Below are 6,038 nucleotides of genomic sequence, written 5' to 3'. Positions count from 1 at the left end.
CTGGGGAGTGAACCAGCGAATGGAAGACCTCTCTCTCTCTCTCTTTCTGCCTCTCCTACCTCTGTGTAACTCTGACTTTCAAATAAATAAATAAATCTTAAAAGAAAAGGAATTTGGCAAATGTATGAGGTACATTTGCTTACTCTTAGCTATAGTAATGGTTGGTTAACTTTTCCTTGAGATCAATATAGCAATAGTTTCAAAAGCTTACAGTAGCTTCCCTAGTAATTCTACTTCTACACATTTATCTGTTAAAACCTATATAATGCATAAAAATATATCTACAATTATCTTTGCAAGATGTTCTCTCTACCTGTTCATCTATGAGTCAAACAAGAAATTATTATCCAAAAGGTCATATATAATTTAAAGTTCATTAGGTAAAGTACAGTTTCTGCTTTAAGAGTAATAAACTTCGTTGTAGGCTGGTCACATGAATTTCAAAGTAATAGTCTAAACATAACAGTACATATGCTTAAAGAAATGGTTGTCCAAAGACTTCCCATTTGACAAACACTTGAAGGAGCTCAAAGTTGCATATCTTACATAAATTACAATATTTTTTCAAATGGCTTTGTCAAAAAAGAATTGCACATTTATGTATAGTGCTAAGATGTCCAACATGAAGGGGCAGGCCAAAGTTACATGGAGATCAGATCCATAGTAGTTAGAACTGGATAAGAAATAAAGCTGTGTAGAAAATCAAAGTGCTTTCTCAAGTGATAACGAACTTCTCTTGGGTAAAAATGTCAGGGATATAATAGATTAGTAATGGATCAGACTGCAAGACCTTTACATGTTCTTTCAACTTCAGAATTCTACAGTTGGAAGATGTCGATGTCATCATGAGTGACATAAATACAGGCAGATGATTTGCCTACTATGGGTGTGAATGGAGTTATAAGCTTGCACCTCTTGCAGCCTCTCATATTTGCAAAAAGAAAGCTCCCAAATATTGGTTTAGTTAGCCTGCTTCATTTGCTCCGCTCAGCAATAACTCAAGTGAAATCTCTTTTCCATATTCATGTACACCTGCCAAGAACCAATAGCAGATAACTTCTAACTATATTTAGGAAAAGAAATAACATTAAAAGTCAGTTAGTCGCAGTAAATATTGGGCCTTCTTTAAGCTCTCAATGTGGGAATCGGACGGTAATGATTTGCAAATCTTCTAAAGAAAGGTGAAAATCAGAGAACCAAGAATTCCTAAATGTTTGGCAGATTAGTAGCCTGCCATTAAGAAAGTGTGGGGCATTGGGTCAGTGAGCTGGAGCCATAAACATTATCAGGTAAAAGTGAGGTTTCCTGGGGCTGTAGAAAGAAATGAGCTTGTTGCTACTTCTGGTATTAATCATAATAAGTGTTTTATCTGAGCCTGTCATGTTTAGTTTCTTCATGCAATTTACCTCTCAGGCACACTGTTCACAGTATCAGTTGGCCTTATCTTTTAACTTATAGTCTTCAAGTGCCTAAATGTATTTCCCCCAAAGTTCCCACAGTTAACATGACAAAGTCAACATCAGTGCTATTTTGAGACAGTGCTGCACCCACATTATGAAAGACAGAGTTGCTTATACTTGGCTACTCCTATCATCTGTTGAAAAGCTGAACAGGCAGCACTGATACTTTGCCTAATTGCAGTTTTGCTAGGAGATTAGCAAGATCTCAAATGTGGAGCCCAAGTTTGTGCTTTAACACATTATATATTTCATTTTTTACCTTTGCTAAAGAAATGAAATTCAGACCTGATAATCCTCTATCGCACCCATCTTTTATCAGCTGACACTCATCACCCAACTCAGTCAAGCAGCTTTTCAGGGACCCGTATGACGAAGCTCAATTTCTAAGGGTCATACTAAGAACACCAAACCAACCATCAAAAAATGAAGCCAACACAATGCCAAGACAGATTTTTTTTTTTTTTTTTTGCTAAAAATGTCAGGGAGGAAACACTGATAGCCCTTATAAATCCAGACCACAGTTCACATTGGAGAAAGAAATCAACCGGAGAGGAGGATAGGACTTGAAGCTTAGGCAGCTAATAATATTCTACTCCGCACGGCCCTATTTCGGTGTAGTCCTCTTATGATCTGCTAATAATCCTTTATAATTAAGCTTCCAGCATAATATTAAAATGTAATCCACATGAACACCAATCGCAGTGTATTTCAAAGGCTGAAGTGGTTACCGCTTCCAGCTATGCATGACAATCACTGTGCAGCTTTAATTTCATAATTTTTAAATGGTTTGCCCCAAGACTTAAAAAAATTATAATTCATTTCTATCCATCAGTACAGTGAAACAAAGCTCATTTAAACCCAAACTGTTAAAAGTATGTTCAGCATATAGATATTGTGAATATACATAGTTTTCCCTTTCAGAACTAAAAAAAAAAAAAAAACTTTGCAACATCTGTGCAAAAATGAGGTCATCTTTTGAAGAGTAGCTTATGAAATGTTTACAATAAATGAAGCTGGTAGTACCAGACACTGCAAATGGATATCTTGGAGAGAAATTTTTAAAAAATCCTTCCTTCTGTGTTACACACCATAACATTTGATTAAACCCAACCATATATTTTCTGGTTGTAGTGCTTATAACAATTTCTATTTCTTCTATTTCTGTATATTGTGTCATCCTATTGTGAAAAAAACTGGCTGTTGTCCAACAATCCACTAATTACTTGAACCAAATAATAATTCTTCAAGTACACATTTAAAAGGTACTTAATACAACTGAGGTACTTTTATATTCCAGTATACCTGAATCATGATCATAGTCTACTTCAGTAACTCTATTTCAGGGAAGAATTATTGTTGGAATGTCATAAATGCTGATACTAGGGTTAATGAGTTTTCTTTTTAAAAGATTGTGAATAATTTAGCCTTATCATCTTTTTTGATTCCACCCTTCATCTATATGAATAGAATATGAATTCTTCATCTATAAAGAATAGAATTGGGCCGGCACCGCAGCTCAATAGGCTAATCCTCTGCTTGCAGCACCGGCACAACGGGTTCTAGTCCTGGTCAGGGCGCTGGGTTCTGTCCCGGTTGCCCCTCTTCCAGTCCAGCTCTCTGCTATGGCCCGGGAGTGCAGTGGAGGATGGCCCAAGTCCTTGGCCCTGCACCTGCATGGGAGACCAGGGGAAGCACCTGGCTCCTGGCTTCAGATCAGCGCGGTGCACCCGCCACAGCACGCCCGCCACAGCGGCCATTGTGGGGGTGAACCAATGGAAAAGGAAGACCTTTCTCTCTGTCTCTCTCTCTCTCTCACTGTCCACTCTGCCTGTCAAAAAAAAAAAAAAAAAAAAAGAATAGAATAGAATAGAATAGAATTGAGGTGGATAACTAACAGTTTTTGAGTTAAAAAAAATAAAAACATTAGTTTTGCTTCCAATAAAGAAAAAAAGATTGTGATTTTTATTAAGATTTATTTATTTATTTATTTGAAAGTCAGAGTTACAGAGAGAGAGGGAGAAAGAAAGAGAAAGATCTATCCACTGGTTCACTCCTCAGATGGCTGCCATGGACAGGGCTAGGTCAGGCTAAATGAAGCCAAGAGGCTGGAGCTTTTCCCAGATCTCCCATGTGGGTGCAGGGGCCCAAGTACCTGGACCATCTCTTTCTGCTTTCCCAGGTGCATTATCAGGATGCTGGATTGGAAGTAGAGCAACCAGGTCTCGAACTGGTGCCCATATGGGATGTTGGCATAGCAGGTGTCAGCTTTACCTGCTACGCTACGATGTTGATGCTGGCCTTTCTATGTTCTATTAAAAGCTTTGACTAGGGGCTGGCATGGTAGTTTAGGGAGTTAAGCAGCTGCCTGCCATGCTGACATCCCATATGGGTGCCAATTGGAGACCCATCTGCTCCACTTCCAATCCAGCTCCCTGCTAGCATGCCTGGGAAAGCAGTGGAGGATGGCCCAACTCCCTAGGCTCCTGTATGCACGTGGGAGACCCGGAAGAAGCAGTGGGCTCCTAGCTTCATTCTGGCCCAGCTATGGCCATTGTGATCATCTGCACCAGCAGATGGAAGATCTCTGTCTTCCCGTCTCTCTCTATAACTCTACCTTTCAAATAAATAATAAGTAAAGCTAAAAAAAAAAAAATGATGAGGTAAGCACTGTGGCTTAGCAGGTAAAACTGCAGAGCTGGCATCCCATTGGGGCACTGGTTCAAGTCCCAGCTGCTCCACTTCCAATCCCATCTCTACAATGTCCTGGGAAAGCAGTGGAAGATGGCCCAAGTCCTTGGGCCCATGCACCTGTGTGGGAAATACAGAAGAAACTCCTGGCTCCTGGATTTGGATCAGTACAGCTCTGACCACTGATGCCATCTGGGGAGTGAATCAGGAGATGAAAGACCTTTCTCTCTCCCTCTCTCTCTCTCTCTCTGCCTCTGCCTCTCTCTAACTCTGGCTTTCAAATAAATAAATAAATAAATCTTTAAAAAACAAGATTTGACTGGATTTAGAATTTATAGTTAACAAAGTGATGTTAGTGTGGATTCTTTTCCAGGTTGGATTTTGCTATAGATTAGGAAAATAACATGTGGTCAGATAGGAAATAATGACTTTCAACCTTTATGACTCTGTCTAGACTCATAAAATGCTAGGACGATAATATTGCTCTTAAACAGCTATTAGTGAAATTATTGTAAGGAATTTGACTACATTTATACATTTTTTGTTGCAAAGACAGACCTGTATATGTGTTTTTAAACAAAAGCAATGGAGTAGTTCTAAGAGAATGATTTACAAGTGCCATTTTTTAAGTCTTTAAAAACATGTTTGTGTTAAAGTTAATGATTATAATTCCTCTTCAAAAATTTCTTGGAAATATTTAATTGGAACACCTATGTTTTTATAAAAGTTTTATATAATCCTAACATTGAGAATGATAGGCTACAAAATTTAGAAAGTCACCTTTTATGTAATGTTAACTAAATGTGAAACAGTGTGGCATGTGGTGATAGAAGTAAAAAAAATGTGAATGAAACACAAGATATGACTTCAAAGAGCTTTTAATCTAATGGCAAAGTTGAGATGCTGGGGCAAGGAGGAACACTGGAGACAAAACTAAAACATACAGCAGAGAATCTGGATGCAAAGTTTTTGGAAGCTGGCAGAAAATGCAAACTGAAGAACTAGTTATCTGTAAAACATGAGGGAGTGGCTTGAACACTACCCACTTATGGAGCACCATTCAAAACAAAACATTTTTAACCATTGTGCTAGGTCTATCAGTCTGCAGTTTGCAATCATTGTTATGAAACTGTAAAACATTGAATAGCAGACACATACTATAGATAAAGTATGAGTAAAATTTACTGAAAGCCTAAAGAACATAGCGAGTCAATCCATCTGAGGGACTGGAGAAGTCTTCCAGGACAAGGTAAGATTGAACTGACCCTTGGTAAATAAGGAGGACTCAGCATGCACTGCTTGGTGGATATAATAGGATGCAGGCCTAAAAGACTGATTCAGTGCGCCATTGTCTGCATTCAAATGCTAGTTGTGCTACTCACTCCTTCTAGTAATCCCCGGTACTTAACCTCTAAATCTTCCATTTCTTCATATGTAAGATGGGAACTTGCTACCATGGATTATATGAAAGATTAAATGATAAAACACTTGTGGTTCAGTATTATCATTAACTATTATATTTAGATACATAGCTATAGATATTAGGTATTTTATTATTTCACGAATTTAGCAAATCTTCCTATAATAACTGGTCCCAGACTTCACCATTGTCACAAATACGCTGATGCAGACCATAAGCTAGAATGATCCAAGGAAGGGGCAAAGCGACATTGCTATCAACAAAAGTCGAAAAGTTCAACAAGACTTACCCTGTATTTGATTACACAGGAAAACACGTTGCTATTTAAGAAGGTGTGGCAATACAATCATGCACACTGCTGGGATCATTCATTGAAAGTGTCTTCCATGGGAAATAGGGGTTACCAGATGGCATCCAGTTGTGCCGTGTGCTGGCTCCTCTCCTACTGCTTGGCTCTGAGGTTGAGTTGA

The sequence above is a fragment of the Oryctolagus cuniculus genome, chromosome 8, assembly GCF_964237555.1.
Source record: "Oryctolagus cuniculus chromosome 8, mOryCun1.1, whole genome shotgun sequence".
Taxonomy (NCBI): Eukaryota; Metazoa; Chordata; class Mammalia; order Lagomorpha; family Leporidae; genus Oryctolagus; species Oryctolagus cuniculus.
Note: the sequence above shows the minus strand (reverse complement) of the source record.